Source organism: Cygnus olor, chromosome Z (assembly GCF_009769625.2).
Source record: "Cygnus olor isolate bCygOlo1 chromosome Z, bCygOlo1.pri.v2, whole genome shotgun sequence".
Lineage (NCBI taxonomy): Eukaryota > Metazoa > Chordata > Aves > Anseriformes > Anatidae > Cygnus > Cygnus olor.
The window spans coordinates 29,789,886-29,814,883 of record NC_049198.1 but is presented as its reverse complement, the minus strand read 5'-3'; the positions used below and the strand labels follow the sequence as shown (position 1 = coordinate 29,814,883).

Sequence of the window (24,998 nt, the reverse complement as noted above, 5' to 3'; positions counted from 1 at the left end):
CAGTGTTATCCTAAGTCGTATCCAGTCCTCAAAACTTTGAATAAACGTTAGGAATAAAACAAAGTAATCAACAAATAAAACTTTAGGAAACAACAAAGCCTTGGGCTTTTTTAGGAGTTTGTGTATTTTCTCTCCATGGCGTTAGCGTTATGAGATTTTTTTTCTTACAGTTCTTCTTACGTATTTTCTTAATTTTTTCTCATTGTAACAGACTGCCTTCCAAAGTGGTAAAACTTTAAAGCAATAAACAGTGGTTGGTTTTTCTTGTTGCAGGTCTGGAGTTAGGGTAAATACGTTGTCTTGTTTCCAAATAATGTGGGTAAGCAATGCTATTTGAATTTGTAGCTGGTGGTCTTATTAGATAGCTCAGCCCAGCAAAACAAATAAATAAATAAATAAAAAATCATAGCAGTTAATAAAGTCTTCATGTGACTAAAATTTGAACTTTACTGTAATCTATTGTTCAGTTGCGGGATTTATAAAGAAAACATTATTTTCTTTATAAACTCATATTTCCGTTTATATTTGAACCTATATGATTCACATCATGGATTTTCATTTTTCTACTACATATTTTGCTTCAGGTGAGAAGCTCATCATCTTGTGGTACCAGCAGGGTATATGCCACTGTTGTTGACATTACACAGGTAGGAGAGATGCAGTTGTGATAACATAACTGATTCAGGAGTATGAGCAACTGGAAGTAGCTCTTGTAAAGCTCATAAAAGTATAATGAATCAAGTTTTCCATTGGTTTTACTTGAACTTTTCCAGTAAGTCAGGAATTAGGTTATTGTGTTAGAAATCTTCCATTAATTTAAAAGGAAAACTGTATTGCATCTTAGCCAAGGAGTATGGAAAAGCTCATGTAAAATTAGTAGAGCATTCATAAAGCTGTCTTGACTTATCACTTGATAAAAGTCCTTCTTGTAAACCATTCAAGGCATTCCTATTGAATTGTCACAAGTAGCACATCTAATGTTCATCTCCTTTAATTTCATATATAGGCTGGGTAAAGCTGGATTCATGAGGCAGAAGAACTTTATAGCTAAATTCGTTATATATAGGACATGTAGAAAAGTGGAGGTTTGAGCTTCAGTTTCCCAATCGTTTTAAAAGATCAGTCCAGATCTTTAGTTCAGATTAAAGAACTACATCCATAAAATTGCGTGGAGGTGATCAATAAAACCTTTTATGGTCTCCTTTGTGTTTCTGACATCTCTTGGCATGCCATTCAACTCTTGTATGGCTAATGAAAACACTCATCTTGCCTTCAACAGCTCTGTCATGAACTGTACTTCAGATAGTTAGTGAGTTGGCAGAAATGGGGAGATATAATTCTGGTTTGAGAGTATGTATAAAATAAGCACAGTGAGAATTTTTACTGTAAAACAAGAAGCCTACACAAACAGGCTAGCAGTAGAAACAGCAAAGTAAATGTAATTGACTGTAGTGAGATCCAATGCTAGTGTTATTTCTCAATAAATTTTAAGAATTTATCTCTTATAGGCTGTTGCAGACTTTGTGCATAATTACTGTTTCATGCATGTAATAGGCGACCCCTGCATTCTTCTATGCTCCTAGTAATGCAGAAAAAAAGTGTGCTTTACCAGTTTTGCAGGTAACTTCTAAAGAAATAAGTCAGAAAATAATCTTTTAAGTGATTATATTAACAAAAAGTGAAGCATGGTAGCACTGTCACTTGCACTGCTCAGGTAAAGTTTCCAAAGGTTGGGAAGGCATATTTGTAATACATAAATCTTACCTTTTCTGATAGAGCTATTTTTCCATGCATGCAAAAGGACTCAAGTGGGGACACCATCTCTAGAAAGCTCTTATGAAACTTTATCTAAAATACTATTTACCATTGTCAGGAGAGTTTAATTTGACTAAGGAATAGGTAAAGAAAACTGTTTCTAGAATACTGTGCAGAATAGAGGACCTGTCTTGGAAGGCTGGAAGGGTTGGCTTGTTCAAGGGTAAGCACAACAGGTAAACGCAATGAACAAATGATAATTATGTGAGTTCAGGTACAGTGTTACACAAGAACAAATAAAAGTTTCAGAAAAATTTGTATCAATTTTAGGCTGGAAACTAAAAGGTAGTTTCTAATTACCAGAAGTTGGAAGTGCATCTGGGCTTTATTTTTAGATTATCATACAGCAGTAGCATTCAGTATATATTTTTTTAGCATCTGTACTTTGCCAAGGAATATACAACAACTTCATCTGGAAGCTAGTTGCATGATTGGTGGCTTATTTACATCAAGCAACTGGATCGGCTATCAGTAGATAATCCAGAAATTTATGCTGGAGCAAAACACAAAATCGAGTCATTTCTTCATGGCAAAACACTTCTCACCAGAAAATCATTATTTCCACTGACTCATTTCTAGTCTGAAATTGAAATGTTGCTTTTTCTTTAAAAATCTTCTGGTAGGTTGAATGAAGCCTTACTACCGAAGATACCACCATCTCTCTATGAAGTTATCACTGACTGCAGGACTGAAGCTGTCCAAACTCAGCATAACTCAACATTGTCAGTTTAGAACATTTCAAACCCCCACCCATTAAATTCAACATGATAGCACCACATTTAACCCAACTCAGAAATTCCTTGTGGATCCAGGTAGGAATGTAGCTCAGCCTGGTCTTTTGAGCCAAAACTAAAGTTTTAACCCTAACTCCCAGTAAACCAAGCACTAACCCTAGCTCACCAGACCAAACTCTATTCCTAGATTAATAGTACAATAACCCTAGTACACCAAACTCTGCAAGTGCAAGCACTAGCAGTAACACATCAGGAAACCATTTCTGGGTCTAAATCTCAGCCTAAGAACATGCTTCAGTAATTTTTAAATATGTAAGGAGACTGTCTTAGCATGGATCACATCAGTCTAATTCTAGGTCTTTCACTAGCTCAGCATCGCCTGCCAATCCTCCTGAATCCTCGGCCCAGCAGGGTCAGCTTCCAGCCTGACTCAAACTTTTATCTGTACCAGACCCAGCCTTAACAGTACATCATCACCATCCATTTCCTAATGGAAATGCTAACCCTAGCCCTCATTTTACTGCCTTAAATCGCATCCTTAGGAGCAATTGCATATGTTCTGGTTTTGCAATTACATTGGTGCATATCTTCATCTGTGAAAATTAGTGCTGCTGTTCCAAGAAAAAAAAATATATATGGACTGAAGATAAAGTTTATCAAAGAATACTTTCAACATTTTACCAACTTACCTGGAAACAAGCTTACAAATACAGGAAAAATAAAGGACTGATTCTCTCATCCTATTTGTCTAGCAATTTATAAAAGTAAAAAGTGCATAAAGGAAGACTATTTCAGGTAATTACGTCCTAATTATAAAAATATGTATTTGTGAAAGCTGAAGCAATTAGTCCTCATTAGGAAGCTCATGCTTGCCAAATTATAGTTTTTTTTTTTTTTTTTTTTTTTTTAATACAGTTATTTTTTATTTGCATAATTAAACACAAGACTCAATCTGCTAAAATTATATTCACTTATATGGGTCTATTTCTCCATATACAGTGGTCAGATTATTAATAAAATGCCAGGGAGAAAAGTTTTTCAAAGCTGAAACCTTGGGTACCCAGGCCAGAAAAGACTGTTTGTCTCAGCATTGTAAACTCCAGAAAATGTAAGTTACTGTAACATCTTCCATAGTCAGTTTGCTGCTACTGTGTATTGTTTCAGTATAAGGAAATGAAAGGCAACCAAAACGAAGAGGCTGTATGCTGAAAAAGACGAAGTACTGCAAATCTGAAAACTAACAGATTATAAAGTGTAAAGAATCTGTATGACTCTGTATCTCCTAATAAGATTTATAATTTTGCCAAGTAGTTTTTAGTGGCAATAGTGGCTATATCTTTCTATTAATATTTCTAATCCTGACTGTCCATCACAGCAGCAATTCATGAACTATACACAACCCAAACGTACAACATTCTTGTACATTGTGGCTATCCCAGGGGCCTATGAGCAAGTTGGAGGCCCCTACTCTGCCAGTAGTTCAGGAACCACTGAACAGCACAGAACGCTGGTTGAATGTAGCTAGACCTTCATAATGATTTGTGGGATAAGTTGAAGTATTCTCACAGCAATGCAGCACCTAGCACTTCTGGAGTAGAACCTAGACCTGTGAGTGAAGCATTTAAGTTTCCTGCACATCATGTGCTAAAATTAGATGTCCTAGATGGGCATCTGAAAGAGGCAGCATGATGCATAGGGAGCTGTTTAAATTCCGTGTGGACAGTTTGTATCTGTCTAGAGTTAGGAGCACAGAAAGAGTAAGGGAAATCTTAAATACTATCTTGCGGAGGATACAAACAGCTCAAACAGCTACTTCTGGATCCTCAGTTAGGTACTGGAACTGATTTCCAAAATCAAAGGCTGATTTCATTATTTTTTCCCAGATATGGACAAAACTTGCCTTCTTTAAATATATATATATATTACATGCATATATTAAAATATATATACACACTAGGATGGCAAGAGATGCTGTTGTTTTCGATATCATTGTTCTGAGATATATTTTGCAAGATAAAATTTCCTCATTATCTATGTAATGAGACTTTATGTATATATACGTGTGTTTGATGATCTGTTTGTTGTATGCAACAGTAGACCAGGATGAATTTCCCTCATTTAGTTGCGCGATTTTTGCAGCTGTGAGCCAAAGAACATACCTTACATGCAAAGCCAAGAATCTACTGTTAGTCCAGAAAAAATCTTAGTGGGACGATCAAGAATTAATATTATCAGTCCACTTAAGTTGGTACCAGCACTCATAGTTTGGACTATGTACAGTTAAAATTGATAAATGCACATTTTCTAGTATACCTTTCTCTGACAGCATCCTAATATTTCTACTCACCCTCTGAGTCTGAAACATTAATGGCTTCAGTCTGGGGGCTTCATCTTGAGTCTATCAGTGAGAGGAGCATGATGTTGATGGTTGGGTGTTTCTTCCTTCTTGCTAGCAGGTGTAAAATATTGATGCTAATGGTTCCTTTCTCTTCACCTTAGGGTGTGTTTGGAATAACTTTTTATGTTTGTTAACATTCAATGCACTGCTTTTTTTTTTTTTTTATAAGACTGGAAATCCAAGGTAGATTGAAATTTAATATAAGGTGTATTTTACATATGTTGGATACTTGTTCTTTCATGGCCATTACTCCTTTATTGATCAGTAATAGACTAGTGACTTGTTTATATCCTGAGGACCCCAGTATGATTCTGTGACCAGACTTTCAAGGTGTCTGCTCTTGTCTGATTTTTCTTCTTCACTATACTGCATTTTATTGTAGGCTCTCAGATATTTCTTCCTACAGAAGATAGCTACTTCCTGTTGCTACCTATTATTTCCAGAAGGCAACAATTAGTTACAAGAGGCATTACAACACATGACAGTGCAAAGCTAAGCAAAAGGTAAAATATAGTGCAATAAGAGGTAGTATGGTAGTCATCATCTAGGTAAAATATAGTAATAGGGAATAGTCACCTACTACCTAATACTAGATAATTACCAAAACAGTTAGGTAATTGCTTATAGTACAAAGCAAGCTAAAACAGAACTTGACGTAGACCAAGATAAATCCAGAAGTCCTAAGGCCGGAGTTCCTAGCTTAACATGAAGTCTGTGTCCCATCACAAGCAATGGGACATCACATCTACCCAGCTTTAAGGGTGCAGCTTGGATGTAACTGAAAGTTAAGGCGAGTACATGAAACAGTGCATATGAATTAGAGTAACATTCACAGTTGCTCAGACTAGAGTCAGCATTAGGTGAACCTGCAGGCCTCACTTCTGCAGGAGGCATGTTTTCAGTCAAGAAGTAGGACGAGGATCCTCTGCCATGTTCATCGTTTGTAAACACACCAGTGGCCATGAACATTGAGTTGGGCATTATCTTTGTCTGAAATGGCAAATATAATTGAACCATATTTCTTAAATATTTAACTGTCATGGTATTTACAGCACATTGCCATGCCCACCATGACAGTCCATTTTAAATCTGTGAGAGAGAAAATTAAGCACCCTGTTTTGTGTAACAAATGACTACTCTGATGTCTGTTTGCACATAAGGTCACTGTACTTAGTTCCACTATTGGGTTATAAGCTTAGATATATGAAACCTTCATAGCTGTTATGTTATTTACATAACTGGTATTCATAGCTAGAGCCACAACAGACCTAGCCCTACAGAAAAAAAAAAAAAAAGGTGTAATATAGTTCATAGAATCATAGAATCATATAATATCCTGAGTTGGAAGGGACCCATAAGGATCATCAAGTCCAACTCCTGGCACCGCACAGGTCTATCCAAAAGTTTAGACCATGTGACTAAGCGCACAGTCCAATCGCTTCTTAAATTCAGACAGGCTTGGTGCAGTGACTACTTCACTGGGGAGCCTGTTCCAGTCTGCGACCACCCTTTCGGTGAAGAACCTCTTCCTGATGTCCAGCCTGAACTTCCCCTGCCTCAGCTTAACACCATTCCCGTGGGTCCTATCACTGGTGATTACGGAGAATAGGTCACCTGCCTCTCCACTCCCCCTCACGAGGATGTTGTAGACTGTGATGAGATCTCCCCTCAGCCTCCTCTTCTCCAGGCTGAACAGGCCCAGTGACCTCAGCCGCTAGATATCCGAAAGATATTTGAAGCCTTTGAGTAGAATGGGACAGTATGGGACCATCCTTGGACTCATTCTTGGACCTCCTCTGCTTTTGTTCTGCTTGTGAACCTCTGGGATTTGGTCCAGTTTCATTCCAAAGTCTCTCCACAGTGGAAAGTAAAGGATTTTATTGCCTGTCAGAACCAACGTCTTGCCACTGTTACTGCAGCTGTTCTGTACATGCATAGACTAAGATATTACCTCAGTTTGTATTCAATATACATTGACAGAACAGTAGGCAGGTAGACAAGATTTTGCCTTTGTTCATATTATAACAACATTGACCTTCTGTTTCCATCTCCGGTTATTTTATTCTATAAATGATCCGCTCTGTTTACGAGGGAGCTGTGAAGCAGGCTGTAGTGGGTTTACGTGGCAAGGTTTTGGTAGCGGGGGGTCATAGGGGTGGCTTCTGTGAGTAGAATCCAGAAGCTGCCCCATGTTAGATAAGGGCCCTGCTGCTGGCCAGAGCCAGGCTAATAAGCAATATTGTTTGTGCCTCTGTGAGAGCAGATTTAAGAATGGAAAGAATAAAAACCTGGTGAGGAACAGCAGCTAGGCGAGAGAGAGGAGTGAGAAGCAGCCCTGCAGACCCCCAGGTCAGTGCAGCAGCAGGGCAGGAGGTGCTCCAGGCACGCAGCAGCAGTTCCCCTGTGGCCTGTGGAGAGGCCCCTGGGGGAGCAGGCTGTCCCCCTGCAGCCCATGGGTCCCACATGGAGCAGATCTCCACGCTGCGGCCCGTGGAGGAGCCCCCGGTGGAGCAGGTGGATGTGGCCTGGAGGAGGCTGCGGCCCGTGGAGAGCCCCCGGAGGAGCAGGCCCCGGGCCGGAGCTGCAGCCCGTGGAGAGGAGCCCACGCAGGAGCAGGGGGTCTGGGGGGAGCTGCCGCCCGTGGGGGACCCGTGCTGGAGCAGTTTGCTCCTGGGGGATGGGCCGATGCTGGAGCAGTTCTTGAAGAGCTGCTGCCTGTGGGCAGCCCCTGCAGGCTCAGTTCGGGAAGGACGGCATCCCGTGGGAGGGACCCCACGGGGATTAGGGGTTAGAGTGACCGTGAAGGAGCGGCGGAGACGAAGCGTCAGGGACTGACCGCAGCCCACGTTCCCCATTCTGCTGCACTGCTCAGGAGGAGGGAGGTGGAGGAGGGTGGATGGGGAGAAGGTGTTTTTGGTTTCTTTCCTTTGTTTCTCACTTCTCTAGCTTGGTAGTAATAGGCAATAAATCTTGCTGTCTTCCTACTTTGAGTCTGTTTTGCCCGTCATGATAATTGTTGAGCGATCTCCCCGTCCCTATCTCAACCCTCGAGCCCTTTGCATCGTATTTTCTCCCCCTTTCCCTTTGAGGAGGGGGAGTGAGAGAGCGACTGTGGTGGAGCTCCGCTGCCCACCTGAGTAAAACCACTACAAAGGCTCAGCCTAACTCTGTAGCCGAGCCGGCCCCTCAGGCAGCTCTTCTCTCTTTGTGTGGAATCTGGCAGTTTGCAATAAATAGGTTGAAATTTTATTCAGCTAAACTCTCTGCCTGAGTACTATCAAGTATCAATTCCTAAAGGCAGTATAAGACAGTTCTATCTGATAAATTGATCTGGCACAAATGATTATGACACAGGAATTGTTTTATTATGATACAGGAATTGTTTTAGGAGACATTTAGGAATTTTATGACACATAGGTGGTTTTATCTGGTAACAGACTTTGCAATAAAATCCCATTAGAAATACAACTAAAATGCAACTGAAGTGGAAAAAAAAAAAAAAAAGAAAATTACTTTAGTTTTACAACAGAGAGGATATGGGTTTATGCTACACTTTACCCACTATAACTGCAGACTATGCCTTGTGATATATTGTGGAGATCATACAGTCAGATTTTACCATCTGATCTAAAACTAGTACATCAGAAAAATTCAGTCTAATCAACCTGTTGATCTGACATATCCTGCAGATCTAACAGTCGTTAGATCTAACTAAAGAAAGGAGTAAGCAGGGCTGTCTGTTTTGGGGTCAACCTGCTCTTACAAGTAATGTGAATCCACAACTGCACACCTGAGTGGCTGCAAGGAGCAAACTGTACACTGACCCATACCTCTTTCTATCATTCTAGACGCACAGAACCCGAGCGTTTTCAGCATGCCTCCATTCCAGATTTTTCTTTGCTGTATTGCCTTTACAACGTTTTCTCAGTGGGAAGGATTACATAGTGGTAGGATGACTGTGTCTGTCCTTGGCTGTAGTGCATTATAAGAGCATGGTAGTGTCAGAATCTACCCCAATTCATTTTAATTGTTTTCCAGTATACTCCATGGGTAGTTGTTGTTGTTAAACATACCTGTTCCAGTTTTATGTACTCAGAGATTTTCAGCTCATCTTTTTTATTTTTATTTATTTATTTATTTTTCCCACAGGAAACTGAAGTTTATTGCTTTGGGAGAACACCTTGCATTTGCAAGTTCGTGGACCACAAATGGAGATACTTTTTCATTTGTTCTAAGGGAAGTTTCCTCCAGCAGTAGAGCTTGCCTCATGGTAATATGGTCAATGAAACAGCAACACACAGTGGTAAGGGAGCCATCCAGTGGACTACTGTGAAACACACAGCCAAGACAAATTAGAAATCATCTTGGAGGTTTTTCTGCCTTTTTGATTTCAAGATGTTGGGTTTTGTCCCTTTTGTTCAAAACCTGCTTGTACTATTAAATGCCAAATTCCTTTACTTCTGGCATTCATTTTAAAGAACTAATTTTCCCAAAGATGTGAAATGTCTTTAGTTTAAGATAGTCTTAATAGCTTAAGTTATGGAGCTGCATTTTTTACAATACTTGTACAACTAAATTGTGAACACTGGGCTCCATTTTTTTCAGTTTACACAAAGGAAATGGAAATGTACAGTGATACAGTCTATGCATCTTGTGAAAGATGCTCATTTATCGCCTTGATTTCTGTTTTGAAATAAAGTTTAGTCTTAATGTATTTTGTTTTAAATGTGTGATATTTTAACTGAATTTTAAGTGTTTCCAAATTATTAATTGGAGATTTATTTATATTTTTATCACAGATACTTACAGATGATTTATGGATGATTTAAATGTGTTTTGTTCACTCACTAGAATAAAATGAATAGCAATGGAAAATTAGCCTTTTAATGCTTATAGCAGCACAAGATTTACAATCCAGAAAAGTTTAGATTACAGATAAGGGAGTAAAGAGAAATTGCCAGTCATTCCAAGGCTTGGAAAAAAATGTTAATTGAAAATAAAATGAAAATTTATCATTATTCCCAATAACATAGCACTTACTGGATTTTTCCTATCATTCTTATTGATCATGGATTGATTTTCAGTAAAAACACTTGACTTTGTTTCTTAGTAAAGAATGTGTTAAAGAGTTATGATATTAGATATAATCAAAAATTCAGCAAAACTTGCAACTGAACAACTGTTATTTGAAAAGATAAGATGAATTCAGCACAATACCAAGGATAGCTTTCAAATTTTTATTCCTTCCTGCATATTATGGTCCACTGAGATGTCTGTCACTCTTCTGTTTACCATTAAAAATTGTCAGTACCATTAAAAACTGGATCTTTAGCTGAAGCTCACCTGGCATAGCAGCAGATGTAGTTTATGAAGTAATCATGTCCTTATCTTTCTATATGAGGCAGCTTCAAGTATTCTGTTGGGTTTTTATTCACCTTTTACTAAAAGGTAGACTAGGCAAATTAAGGGTAATTTTCATGAATAAGTAAGTATGTGAAAAAATGGATTTAGTGAGGTTACAATATCAGAATATTGATGTTATTACACAGTGTATAAAAATGTATCAAGATATTTTCAATATATTTAACATTGGATAATTATAATTATTTGATATTTAATAAAGATATTGGACTATTTTCAGGGCACCTGTTTAGTTTATGAAAGAGTGTTTGCTTCCGTTGCATTCAAAGTACAGCTAGTTACTGCTGGTTAAATGTCAGACAGGAAAGGAGAGAAAGACTGGATTGGATAGTTATTTTTACTTATGCTAACATTAATAATTACATTAATAATTTGTTTCAGTGAGAAACTAAAGCTCTTGAAAGTCATATTTTCCAGAAGAAACAAGTCTCCTGTTTTCACCTTTTTACTGTCCTGTGGTTTGGGGATGGTTGACTGGTAACAGAACTGAGCAGGTGCTGCTCTTAAAGGAAGATTGATCCCTTTTCTTTACATGACCACCAAAGGAATTCCATGTCCAGCTCAGGTGGTTTGCTGGTACTCTTTAAGTCCAGGCTGAAAACTGCCTTTCTGTAAGAAAGCTAGAGTATGTAGGCTGATCTCTCTGATCAGAAAAAGCAAGGCCTTCTAAACTGTTGTTCCAGTAGGTATGGATTGTGTTTGGACAGTTGTGCATCTGTTGATGTGGACAATCCAACCCTGTACTGAATTCTCTAATTTAATTTAAACAAAGTGAGGTAGGAGTCATGGATCAGGATCCTCTACACCAGGGACAGCCTCCCATAGTTATCTCACTATACTGTTAATCTAGGATCTCTTGAAATGTGGTGCAAAGTGGATAAGCATTTCATTGACATTTTATCTGACAGGAAGTCCTGTTCTGTATTTTGAGTAAAACAGTACCATTTTATTTTGTTCTTTCTTTCTGCTAGTCCAACAAAATCCAGTTTATGCTGTTTTAAAATATGTTTTCTGCTGTTTAAAATGTTTTCACTTTTAAAGCAAACATTAAAGAATTTTGAGTATCAACACTTAATTAAAAGGAACGATTTGATAATTTAATTAATGCTGGAAAAACAATTTATGCTATAACTAGATATGAGGCCATCAGACCTGGTATTGCATACATTGCTTGCCACATTTCCTACTAATTCAAACCAGATAGAAAATCGTGCTTTCTCTTTTCTCATGATTGGTTGTTTGGTTTAGGGTGTTGTTTTTTGTTTTGGTTTGGGTTTTGGTTTATTTGTTTTAGTATTGGCTAGAAGAATATAGTTTCTTGCCAAAGCTGGGCTTTTTGAGTTGAGGGAGGAAATATCAACAAATAGACTTTCTGTATTGGTTTCCAGCAGAACTGAGAGGAAGTAATCCCAAACCTATCCCTATTGCATCTGTTTGTAAAGGTCTAGGCATGGTGAAGAAGTCTGACTGTATTGTAATAGTTCATAAAAAAATGGTAATTTGAGAGTATATAATCATTTTCCACAATGGGGCTGATAAATCAAATGCTCAAAATAAAATGACTGCTCTGTTGTAGAACATATTTTGTTGGCCTTGTTTTACTATCGGAAATATATCAGCATAAGATTCATGGTTACTAGTTGAGCAACTCCTGTATAGAAATTAAACTCCCAGATAAGAATGTAGAACCAGTCCTTCTTATAGTCTTGTCCAGCATCTAAAGCAAAATTGGGCACGTCTTTCCATCTAGGAATTCAGACTTTGTATCATCTCCCTATTCAGTTGTTAACAGTGAGGAGGAATAGCTGATCTTTTCCTAGACTTTAAGTGGCAGTACCAAGCTATGTTTGATTCACCCCTTTGCTGAATTTACCAGCTACTGGAGAATATGAAGCATGTTTATTGTGTACCTTGAAAAGGGCGCACTTTATTTCTGAGATTAAATTTGCAGCCTGTGAAATCATATTCCACTTAGGCATCAATTTTCAAAGAAAATTGATTGCAAAGCAGCAATTAAAATTGCTGTCAGGTTTTACATCTGCCTCTGACCTGCTGCCAAATAGAAGGCTTTAGCATTGCATTTTCTTCTTTTAAGCAAAGTTACTCTCTTGTTGCTGTATTAGAGATGCATTCAGACAGAAGAGTGCTGAAGTACAGTATTCATTCTGCAGCTGAGCTGGCACAGTGTTTAAGAAACAGAGTGGTTACTAGGAGATCTAAGAAACCATAATTCAAAGCAGTGCTTAAGCCTTTCTAGAGCCTGCCTCTGCAAACATTAGCAGGTTCCAGTGGAAAAACTCACAGTTGCTTTCTTCTTAGAGCCAATTCTCAGCCCTGCAGCCCTACCCCTGGTCACTCTCAGGCAGTTGTACATTACTGTTGTGCACTACTTGTTAAGAAGTGCAATTGGTTTAAAATATTTAGGCCAAAGTAAGAGTAGCACAAAAAGCAGCAGTGTTCAACATTCAGACCGAAGGAAACTGGTGGCAGCAGTACCACTGCATTCAGCAGCAGTGCTGGACTTGGTATCTTTAAATGTAGCTAAACTGTGCAGCTCAGCAGCAGAAGGTAGAGGATTCAGTGGCAGCTCTTCTATTACAGACAATGGAGTTTGTTACAACCATGATTTTACCAAACGTCACCTTGGTAATATCTTTATTTTCTTTGTACTGAACGTATAAAGAAGCAGTCCAAATGCTTGGCATCGTAACCACAAAAAAGGACTGTGCTGTAGGCCTCTGGGAGGTGGGGAGCAGCTAAAAGGCATCTCAAGTGCCACTGTTTCTTCTCAGATTGCAGGTCACGTTGGAATCTCTCTGTCTTCACCCCCAAATCAACTTTCATCTACAGATAAGTAACTTGCATGATAAATTTTTGCAATAAGATTATTTTAATAACCATTTATAAATTAGCATCTCATTGTACAGCCAATAATTTATTTTCTTTGCCGAGTGCATATCCCAGTATGGTATTACTGGGTTTAACAATGGAATTACACTAGTATTTCCATGGTTTCTGATATTGGCAACTTTTTAGACAAACAGTAGCTGTTCTGCTCATTACCGCTAATACTACAGGATTGCCATAGAAATATTCCTGCACTAACTACATGCTGGGAGTGGGAGAATTGCTTGTCAACAGCCTGCTTCAACCTCGTTGTTAGAAAACATTATTAGAGTTCCAAAAACACTAAGTAATTAAATTTGTTCTTTATATTTATTTAGTAGTTAAGGGTCTGTAGTCAGAACTGGAACCTCACTGAGATGTTATTCAAGCACATTTTGTTTGGATTTCTATGTAAGGCTACATTCAACAAAATGGCAAGAGAATACAACAAATGATAAAGAGATTATGGGCAATACAGGATAAGAGTTATAGTGTATTTCTGTCTGACCTGATCTTTTCTGTAGAGCCTGATACTTTCTGCAGGTTTTGATGCATTTTGTGATTTAAGAGAAAGCATAGGGAGAAAAATCCTTCTAGGCTAAACATCTAGAAACTAAATGTCTGTTGAGCACAACCAGACTTTAAAACTCAGCTGATCGCTTCCATTTCCATAGATGTCCTATTTCCATACAGCTAGTGAGTAACTTTCAGCAATCCGTGATAAATTCCTACCTGTTGTGGTTTAGCCCGGCTGGCAGTCAAACACCACACAGCCATTCGCTCACCCTCCCCCCACCCTCTCCGGGATGGGGGAGAGAAACGGGAAAGTGAAGTCTGTGAGTTGAGATAAAGACAGTTTATTAAGACAGGGAAAAGAATAACAACAATAATAATAATAATAATAGTATTAATAGTAATAATGTGTACGAAATAAGTGATGCACAATGCAATTGCTCACCACCCGTTGACCGATGCCCAGCCTATCCCCGAGCAGCCGGCCCCCCCCCCTCCACCCCGGCTAGCCACCCCTATATATTGTTCAGCATGACGTCAAATGGTATGGAATACCCCTTTGGCCAGTTTGGGTCAGCTGTCCTGGGTCTGTCCCCTCCCAGCTCCTGCTGCATCCCTAGCCTGCTCGCTAGCAGGACAGAGAGAGGCTGAAAAGTCCTTGGCTTGGTGTAAGCACTGCACTACAACAATTAAAACATCAGCATGTTATCAGCGCTCTTCTCATTCTAATCCAAAACATAGCACCCTGCCAGCTACTAGGAGGAAAATTAACTCTGTCCTAACTGAAACCAGGACAGATATCCACCCCTTATTCCTTACCATTTATGTCATGCTCAGGTTACACTCTTTCCAATACCTTCTAATTAATCACCATTTTCATCTATGATATATAGCAACCATGGTAGCGATGACAGACAGTGTTATATGATAATTAACATACTATAATTCAACTCATGGGCTATTCTCACCCAGTATTAGGTCCCCTTGAGGTACACACCGGACCTCCCCATTCTCTTGCATTACCCACCAGGTGCATCCAGGTCCCTGAGCAAAAGCAATCCCACGAATGGGCTTGCCTTTTCCTGAGGCGGGAGTAGCCCAGACTGTCTTACCCAGCATGTTTCTTACGTGCACTACAGGAACTTTATCCCCTTCTACAGTGCGTAACAGGTTTGATTGGGCAGGTCCAGCTCGGTTGGCAGATCCTCTAGTATTGACTAACCAGGTGGCCTTTGCCAAATGTGTTTCCCAATTTTTGAATGTCCCAGCACCCATTGCTTTCAGTGTAGTCTTTAACAGTCCATTGTATCGTTCAACTTTCCCAGAGGCTGGTGCATGATAAGGGATGTGATACACCCACTCAATACCATGTTCTTTGGCCCAAGTGTCTATAAGGTTGTTTCGGAAATGAGTCCCATTGTCTGACTCAATTCTTTCTGGGGTGCCATGTCGCCATAGGACTTGCTTTTCAAGGCCCAGGATAGTGTTCCGGGCGGTGGCATGGGGCACAGGATATGTTTCCAGCCATCCGGTGGTTGCTTCCACCATTGTAAGTACGTGGCGCTTGCCGTTGCGGGTTTGGGGGAGTGTGATGTAATCAATCTGCCAGGCCTCTCCATATTTGTATTTCAGCCATCGTCCTCCATACCAGAGAGGCTTTGACCGTTTGGCTTGTTTAATTGCAGCACATGTTTCACAATCATGAATAACCTGTGCTATAGTGTCCATGGTCAGGTCCACCCCTCGGTCACGAGCCCATCTGTATGTTGCATCTCTACCTTGATGGCCTGAGGTGTCATGGGCCCATCGGGCTATAAATAATTCACCTTTATGTTGCCAGTCCAGGTCCACCTGAGCCACTTCAATCTTAGCAGCCTGATCCACCTGCTGGTTATTTTGATGTTCTTCAGTAGCCTGATTCTTGGGCACATGAGCATCTACATGGCGTACCTTTACAACCAGGTTCTCTACCCGGGCAGCAATATCTTGCCACAATGCAGCAGCCCAGATGGGTTTGCCCCGGCGTTCCCAGTTGTTCTGCTTCCATTGCTGTAGCCACCCCCACAGGGCATTTGCTACCATCCATGAATCAGTATAGAGATAGAGAACTGGCCACTTTTCTCGTTCAGCAATATCTAAGGCCAGCTGAACGGCTTTCACTTCTGCAAACTGACCCGATTCACCTTCTCCCTCAGCAGCTTCTGCAACTCGTCGTGTAGGACTCCATACAGCAGCTTTCCATCTCCGATGCTTTCCAACAATACGACAGGACCCATCAGTGAACAGGGCATATTTCTTCTCATTTTCTGGTAGCTTGTTGTACAGTGGGGCTTCTTCAGCACGGACCACCTCCTCCTCTGATGATATCCCAAAGTACTTGCCTTCTGGCCAGTCCATAATCACTTCCAGGATTCCTGGGCGACTGGGGTTTCCTATTCAAGCCCGCTGAGTAATCAGTGCAACCCACTTGCTCCATGTAGCATCAGTTGCATGATGTGTAGAGGGGACCCTTCCTTTGAACATCCAACCCAGTACTGGCAGTCGGGGTGCCAGGAGGAGCTGCGCTTCAGTACCGACCACTTCCGAAGCAGATCGAACTCCCTCATATGCTGCCAATATCTCCTTTTCGGTTGGAGTATAGCGGTCCTCAGATCCTCTGTATCCCCGACTCCAAAACCCCAGGGGTCGACCTCGAGTTTCGCCCGGTTCTTTCTGCCAGAGGCTCCAGGTGGGACCATTCTCTCCGGCTGCGGTGTAGAGCACATTCTTTACATCTGGTCCTGTTCGGACTGGCCCAAGGGCTACTGCATGAACTATTTCCTGTTTAATTTGTTCAAAGGCTTGTCGTTGCTCAGGGCCCCATTCAAAAGCATTCTTCTTACGAGTTACTTGGTAGAGCGGGTTTACAATCAGACTGTAATTTGGAATATGCATTCTCCAAAACCCCACGACACCTAGGAAAGTTTGTGTTTCCTTCTTGCTAGTTGGTGGAGACATAGCTGTTATTTTGTTGATCACATCCATTGGGATTTGATGACGTCCATCTTGCCTTTTTATTCCTAAAAACTGGATCTCTCGTGCAGGTCCTTTAACTTTTTTGTTTTATGGCAAAACCGGCCTTCAGAAGGATTTGGACTATTTTCTTCCCTTTCTCGAAAACTTCCTCTGCAGTGTCACCCCACACAATGATGTCATCGATGTACTGCAGGTGTTCAGGAGCCTTCCCCTGCTCCAGCGCAGACTGGATCAGTCCATGGCAAATGGTAGGGCTATGTTTCCACCCCTGGGGCAGCCGATTCCAAGTATATTGGACTCCCCTTCAAGTGAAAGCAAACTGTGGCCTGCACTCTGCTGCTAGAGGGATGGAGAAAAATGCATTAGCAATATCAATTGTGGCATACCACTTGGCTGCCTTTGATTCCAGTTCGTACTGGAGTTCTAGCATGTCTGGCACTGCAGCACTCAGTGGTGGCGTGATTTTGTTCAGGCCACGATAGTCTCCACTCACCATTAGACTTTCGCACTGGCCATATGGGACTATTAAAAGGTGAATGGGTCTTGCTGATCACTCCTTGGCTCTCCAGTTGACGAATTAGCTCGTGGATGGGAATCAGGGAGTCTCGGTTGGTGCGATATTGCCGCCGGTGCACAGTTGTGGTAGCGATTGGCACTTGCTGTTCTTCAACCCTCAGCAACCCCACAACAGAAGGGTCCTCTGAGAGACCGGGCAAGGTAGACAACTGTTTAATGTCCTCTGTCTCTAAGGCAGCTATGCCAAAAGCCCAGCGGAACCCTTTTGGGTCCTTGAAATATCCTCTTCTAAGATAGTCTATGCCAAGGATGCACGGAGCATCCGGGCCAGTCACAATACGGTGCTTTTGCCACTCATTTCCAGTTAGACTCACTTCAGCTTCCAATACAGTTAACTGCTGGGATCCCCCTGTCACGCCATAAATACAGATGGGCTCTGGCCCTTTACAGCTTGATGGCATTAGAGTACATTGTGCACCGGTGTCTACTAGAGCCTTATACTTCTGTGCGTCAGACGTGCCAGGCCATCGAATCCACACAGTCCAATAAACTCGGTTGTCCCTTTCCTCCCCCTGGCTGGAGGCAAGGCCCCTCTAGTCCTGGTCAGAATCTTCATTTCTGTGTTTAAAAGACTGCCTGCTAGAAGTTGGAGCAGCAAACTTTTCAGAGAACCCCTTTCTCCCAATTGTTTTCTTTTGCAACTCACGTACCCGTGCCTCTAGGGTCTCAGTAGATTTTCCATCCCATTTTCTCATGTCCTCTCCATGGTCACGTAGGTAAAACCACAGGGTGGTGCGGGGTGTGTACCCACCATATTGTCTTCTTTGCACGGATGCACGTTTACCCCTAATAGCCGAGACGCTGGTTTGTACAGGTGGGGAAGAAAATACACTCTCTTTAAGTTGGTGGACCTCTTCAAAAAGTTTCTCCAAAGTATTCTCTTTTAGTTGGTGGCCACTGGTTTGTTCAGGTGGGGGGGAAGATAAATTCTCTTTAAGTTGGTGGACCTCTTCAAAAAGGTTCTCCAAAGTATTCTCTTTTAGTTGGTGGCCACTGGTTTGTTCAGGTGGGGGGGAAGATAAATTCTCTTTAAGTTGGTGGAACTCTTCAGAGAGTTTCTCCACAGCCGAGACGCAGGCCTGTAGGGAAGAGGAGAGATTTCCTTCGTACTCCTGGAGTTGTTTAGCCATGTCACCCACTGTGGGATCTTCACCGTTTTTCCAGGTTATTATTGCCAATGTGCTGGCCCATGTTGATGGTGCATTCCGTACAAACTTCCGCCATATGGGTTGAGTACACTGGACTTCATCTGGATCTGTGGATGTTTGTGCATCGTCTAAGTCCTTATAAATTACTTCCCATACGGCTAATTCCCTCAGGTACTGAATTCCCTTCTCCATGGTGGTCCACTTGACTGGTAGACATACAAGTTCTTCCTTGTAGGGATACCTTCCCTTCACAGCTAACAGGAGACGTCTCCAGAGGCTGTGAGATCGTGCTCCATCTCCAGTTGCTTTGTCAATGCTTGCATCTCTAGCAAGGGATCCCAACCGCTTGGCTTCCCTGCCCTCTAATTTCACACCATTGGCTCCAGTGTCCCAGCACTGGAGCAGCCAGGTGACAAGCTGTTCACCTATACAGCGACCAAAATCTTTTCGCACATCTCATAGCTCACACTGGTATAGGGTTCGAGTAGTTACTGTTGACTTACTGACATCCTCATCCTCATCTTCATCCTCCTGCACACTTGATGGCCCAGCCTCGTCTTCTCCACACCCAGACTTAGCAGAAGACTTTCTGCGTTCTAAACGACCTGAGTCTCTATACCATTTTTTCACCTTTTCTACAGGGGCAACTTGCACTGCTACAGCTCGCCTCTCCGACCCAGCCACAGGGTCTGCCACAGGGGTTGGAATACCCTCTGCAGGGGCAACTTGCACTGCTACAGTTTGTTTCTCTGACCCAGCCACAGGAGTGGGAACGGCTGCAGGAGCTGGAACGGCTGCGGGAGCCGGAACGGCTGTGGGAGCCGGAACGGCTGCGGGAGCTGGAGCCAGGACGGCTGCGGGAGCTGGAACGGCTGCGGGAGCTGGAGCCGGGACGACTGCAGGAGCTGGAACGGCTGTGGGAGCCGGAACGGCTGCGGGAGCTGGAGCCGGGACGGCTGCGGGAGCTGGAGCTGGAACGGCTGCAGGAGCCGGGACTGGAATGGCCGCAGGGTCTGTCACTAGGTTGATAGTAGCATCAATTGCAGCTCGATAGGCACAAGCCAGACCCCAGCACGCCACAGTGATTTGTGTCACTTTGGAACTGCCAGAGTCATGACACCTTTTTTTCAAGCATTCTACCAGTTTTTTAGGATTTTGCAGTTGTTCAGGGGTGAATGTCTAAAACACTGGAGGTGCCCACTGCCCTAGAAACCTGCCCATATCCTCCCACACTCCCTGCCACTCGCAAATATCCCGCCTCAAGACAGATCTCCGGATGAGATTCCTAAGTAGTTGTTTAACCTTAAACAAAACCTGAAGCGCATTCAGGAGACATAACAACAAGAACATGCTGGTCTGAGTATCCCAAGGATATTCAACATCTTGGAGAGCTACTGTAACTAGCTCGGGGGATAAGAGGGTGGTGAAGGAGGAAGGGAGAGTGAACAGGTAGGAAAAAATATCTTCCCCTGTCCCCTCCAGAGACTGACTCCCTGATGAAAAAAGGCAATAGGTGTAATTGCTAATAGTTTCTGAGATATGGTTTCCGAAGTATAGAGTCGACGACAGTGCTGAGTACAAATACCAGGTTAGAGTCATGACCAGATACCTCATCATTTCATAAGCCATCGTTACACCACACAGTACCATAACAATCTTAAACCAGGGCCCGGAAAGGATAAACAGCACGACAGGGAGCACATACAGAAAGTAACTTGCTATAAAACTCAATTTGGGAAACAGGCACAGCAGACTTGAGATTAAGGCAATCAACATTGTGACTAGCAACTATTAAGCAGGTCGAATACTTATACCAACTTCAGTTTAACACACTCTGGTCAAATCTGTCGATATCTCAACCCTTCGAGCCCCACGTTGGGCGCCAAATGGACTGTTGTGGTTTAGCCCAGAAAATTAACTCTGTCCTAACTGAAACCAGGACACTACCCCACTGAAATTCAATTTCAAAGTCAACTTAAAGTCATGCTACTAGGTTTATGGTATAACCAGACAGAAGCTGAAAAATGATGACATACATTGAGATTAATCTTAGATTATAATAAAAAGATTAATTCATCATTATGAATTAAAGCAGTGCTTTCAGAAACTGAACAGATGGCTGAAATAAGACATTGTCGTATTGTCTATTTGCCCGTAAAAACACTAGAACCTGTCCTGCCATTAAGACAACAGGACTGAAGCATAAGATATACACACTTCATTGTGAAGCTAGTATACTGACACTTAGATTTCCAGATGGTTTATAATGAAGACATGATGTGTCTTTTTTTCTAAATTGTCAATTCTAAGCTATTAAAGCCTTAAATGTCTTTTGAGTAGTCAAGAGGAAAGCTGCATAAAGTGAGCTCATTTTTCCCTCTCACCTATTAAAAAATCTACTGTAACAGACTTAAATATATGATGGTTAAATCCTATGGCTAAAATTAAAGCAAAATAAGATTAAGGAAACAGAAATATGTCTAATAATACAAAATACATTAAATATGCTTGCACATAATCAACTAGCTCTTTTATAATAAACCTTTTCTTTGTTATGTCTCAGTAAGGAAGATTGTGGCAGGGCCTTGAACGTACCAGCAGGCTCTAATTCCCATGAGAATCCTGTAACCATCTCTCTCTGTAGCTCCCCTCTGCAATCTCTTTCTCTCACTGAGTGCTTGACTGCTTTCATTTAAGGTCAGCTCATTTTCCCAAGCAGAGCAGACAACTCTTGCTGCTCATTGGTGGGTTATCAGCCAGTTCTTCGTCCAAATATCTATATTATTAGTGCCTCAAAATTGTATCTTAGCTTTTTAATTACAAGTAAATTTATATTCCAGCAAGTTCTTTTGTAGGTCTCACAATCAAGTCAACCTAAATGAATCGATCAAAATCTTTCTGAGTAAAGGACTTGTGATAAAGTCTTGCAATAAGTTCTTAGTCTCTCTGAAACTGAAAGCTACATTTGAAAAGAGAGATCAGGTTTACTTCAATAGTGTTTGGCTGAATAGATTATAATTAGAACACTAACAAACACTAATTTGATTGGTTGCCTTCTGAAAAACATTTGTGAATCTTGTGTTAAACTATCCAGTTCTCTGGTGTCTGAATTTTTTATATCTTAATTTCTGCATTACAGTAAAGGTAGACTTTTACTGGCTTTAAGCTGTTTCTGACAACTATAATGTGTGAAACCTTGTAGTACAATGTTGGCAAGTCCATGTCCACAGTTAAAAGTTACTAAAGTTTAATAAGTTAATTAAATTAATAAAATCTTTATTGAGATTTCTGTAGTGCACATACACATAAGAACTCTATATCATCTCATCCATTAAAAATCAGTTACAAAAAACACTCAGGTTAGAGTCATTTCAAGCTTCCTACCCACAAGTTGTTACATTTCATTTAGGGAAAAACAACAAAAAAACTAATTCATTTCAGTTTTGAAAAAATAAGTAAATACTAAAAGGTCAAACTCGATCCTGATCAATACATTTGCAAGGCACTTAGCTTTGTTTTGCAGTTCATATCTGAAGTGTTCATACTCTGGTAGGCATGGAAAATATGTTGGTGTCTTACTTTATTCTTATATTTTTTAGAGATGAGAATGTGTATATGGATGTCAGACATACCACAAAGCTGCCATTACCACAACACTGGAGGGTTGTGTGTAGGGCTGGGAACCATGGTTTAGAGTTCTGGCTTTGCCATTTGCTATTGCTTGGTTTTGGCTAATCCTTGCTCTGTCTAAATTTCTCTGCTCAAAACTTATGCAAAGTTGCATTCACCTTTACCGCATGTAAATATTTTACAGAATTTTGACTTTATAAAGTACTTTGGGAAGGTGAAGTGTTATTGCAGGCTATAGCAATGCAAGCTGCATCACTCTTCACAACACCACACCTTCAAACATTTTGCTTCTTGACGGTTCTGTGATATGGAGTGAGTAGAAAAAGCGCAGTGGTTTTCCACCTAGTCAGCACATTTGAAGCATGATATGTATCTGTGCTAGGTTAACCTTTGCTGACCAGCAGGTGCCCACCCAGCTGCTCTCTCACTCCCCATTCTCAACAGGACAGGAGGAGAAAATAAGAAGAAAACATCATGGATCAACATAAGGACAGGCTGATGATTTACCAGTTACCGTCACAGCCAAAATAGACTTGACTTGCGGAGCATAAATAACTTAGTTCCAATTAGTAACCAAGTAGAATAGTGAGAAATAAATACAAAACTAAAACCACCTTTCCCCCAACCCCACCTTCTTCCCAGGCCCAAATCTGCTCCTGATTTTTCCACCTACACCTCCCAGTGCAGGGGGTGGGCAATTGGCACTGCAGCCAGTCTGTAATGCTTTTTGCTGTTCCTTCATCATCATGCTCCTTCCCCTCCTACAGCATACACTCCTTCACAAACTGCTCCGCTGTTTTTTGTAAACTCTAGTTTCAAAAAACATTGAGCAATTACCCCTGTTTGCTATCAGACTCATTTAAATGATAGCTAATTGATAAGAACAAATACTGTCCAGATGTTGAAATGCTTTTTGACTTTTAGTTCTTTAAAAGCATAGCTGGTTGCTACCATCTCAATAACGTGGGTTTAGAAAATAATTCACAGCAAAAACACCTCAGTATGACATGATAAAATACTGAATATACCAATATTGGAATTGGTATTATCTAAGATCTTTGTTGGTAATATGGACAGTGGGATCAAGTGCACCCTCAACAAGTTTGCCGATGACACCAAGCTCTGTGGTGCGGTTGACACGCTGGAGGGAAGGGATGCCAACCAGAGGGACCTGGACAGGCCTGAGAGCTGGGCCTGTGCGAACCTCATGAGGTTCAACAAGGCCAAGTGCAAGGTTCTGCGTCTGGGCTGGGCCAATGCCAAACATGAATACAGGCTGATGAGTGGATAGAGACAAGCCTTGAGGAGAAGGGCCTGGTGGTGCTGGTTGATGAGAAGCTCAACATTAGATGGCAGTAACCATATTCTGGGCTGCATCAAAAGTAGTGCGGCCAGCAGGGAGAGGGAGGTGATTCTCCCCCTCTACTCTGCTCTTGTGAGGCCCTGCCTGGAGTCCTGCATTCAGCTCTGGGGCCACCAGCACAAGAAGGACAGAAATATTAGAACAAATCTGGAGGAGGGTCACAAAGATGATCGAGGGATTGGAGCACCTCTGCTATGGAGACAGGCTGAGGGAGTTGGGATTGTTCAGCCTGGAGAAGAGAAGGCTCCAGGGAGACCTTATAGTGGCCTTTTAGTACTTAAAAGAGGCCTAAATGGAAGGTGAGGAATGTAGTGACAGGACAATGAGTAATTCTTTTAAAATGAAAGAGGGTAGATTCAGATCAGTTATAAGAAATTTTTCACTCAGAGGGTGGTAGGCAGTGGTACAGGCTGCCCAGAGAAGCTGTGGATGCCCCATCCCTGGAAGTGTTCAAGGCCAGGCTGGATGGGGCTTTAAGCAACCTGGACTGGTGGGAGGTGTCCCTGCCCATGGCAGGAGGGCTTGGAGTTAGATGATCCCTTCCAAAAACAATTCTGTGATTCTGTGATTGATCTCTCTACTCATAAGTTTCCAAACCTACAAAAGTGATGCTTAACAATGATGCTTAATCATCAGCAAAGATTACCTAGCTATAGCTAAAAAAAAAAAAAACAACAACAAAAAAAAAAAACAAACCACATGTATTTTGATATGCCACTTTAGAGAGTTAACATGATATCTTCTAAGGAGCTAAAGCCTGCAAACAAAAGGCAATAAATTTACTTCTTGTCATGTCTGAGCACATACCTGCTATTTCACAAATACATCACAGGGCACCGTTTCATGTAGAACTGTATAATAACCTGAGTCCAGAGTTGTGTATCAGAGTAAAATAAGATGTTTAAACATACTCTTATGACTTCTTTGAACTGTGGTTTGCAGTCACTTGGGAAAGTATTGGTGCTGTGATGAAAGGGCCTGGGGTCTGATCCAGAGATTTTAAGACATTGTCCCTTTCTCTTCCTTAAAGTGGATGTCTTTCTTCCTTATATCTAAAATTATATTGACAAAATCAAAGGATGGGCATTGTATAATCACAAATCTTGTTGAAATTCCTACATATTCTTGTGATTTTTTTATTGCAGACAGACAAAATTTCCTTTGCTACAACTTGTGATTCCTGCTTATTGCCCTTTTTCTGCACACCTCAATGGAAATTTCGGTTCTACATTCTCTTCTATCCTGTTCAGTCAGGTGCAGACTTAACCTTCTCATCTCCAGGCCTCTCCTCCTTAAATGCTCTCTCGCCCTAGGCATACAGTGCCTCTCCCTTCTCTTTATTCCAGTTTGTACTGGGAAGCCCAAAACGGAGCAGAGTGGCCAGATGTGGCCTTGCAAATGCAAAATAGGGAGGAAAAATTCCTTCCCTTGACCTGCTTGGCTGCCCTCTTCAATCATTCCAGAAACAGAAGATCTAAGCCATATATCAGTTGCAAATA

The 24,998-nt window shown here is 41.4% G+C and overlaps 1 long non-coding RNA gene across 1 annotated transcript; it reads right to left on the bottom strand.

Moving 5' to 3' along the window:
• Positions 1-13,201: 13,201 nt before the first annotated feature.
• Positions 13,202-24,933, bottom strand: LOC121062207. The gene is made up of 2 exons (XR_005815462.1): positions 20,454-24,933; positions 13,202-13,986 (listed from the first exon to the last, which is right to left on the bottom strand). It is a non-coding gene; the product is annotated as an uncharacterized LOC121062207 (long non-coding RNA).
• Between the last annotated feature and the right edge of the window lie 65 nt (positions 24,934-24,998).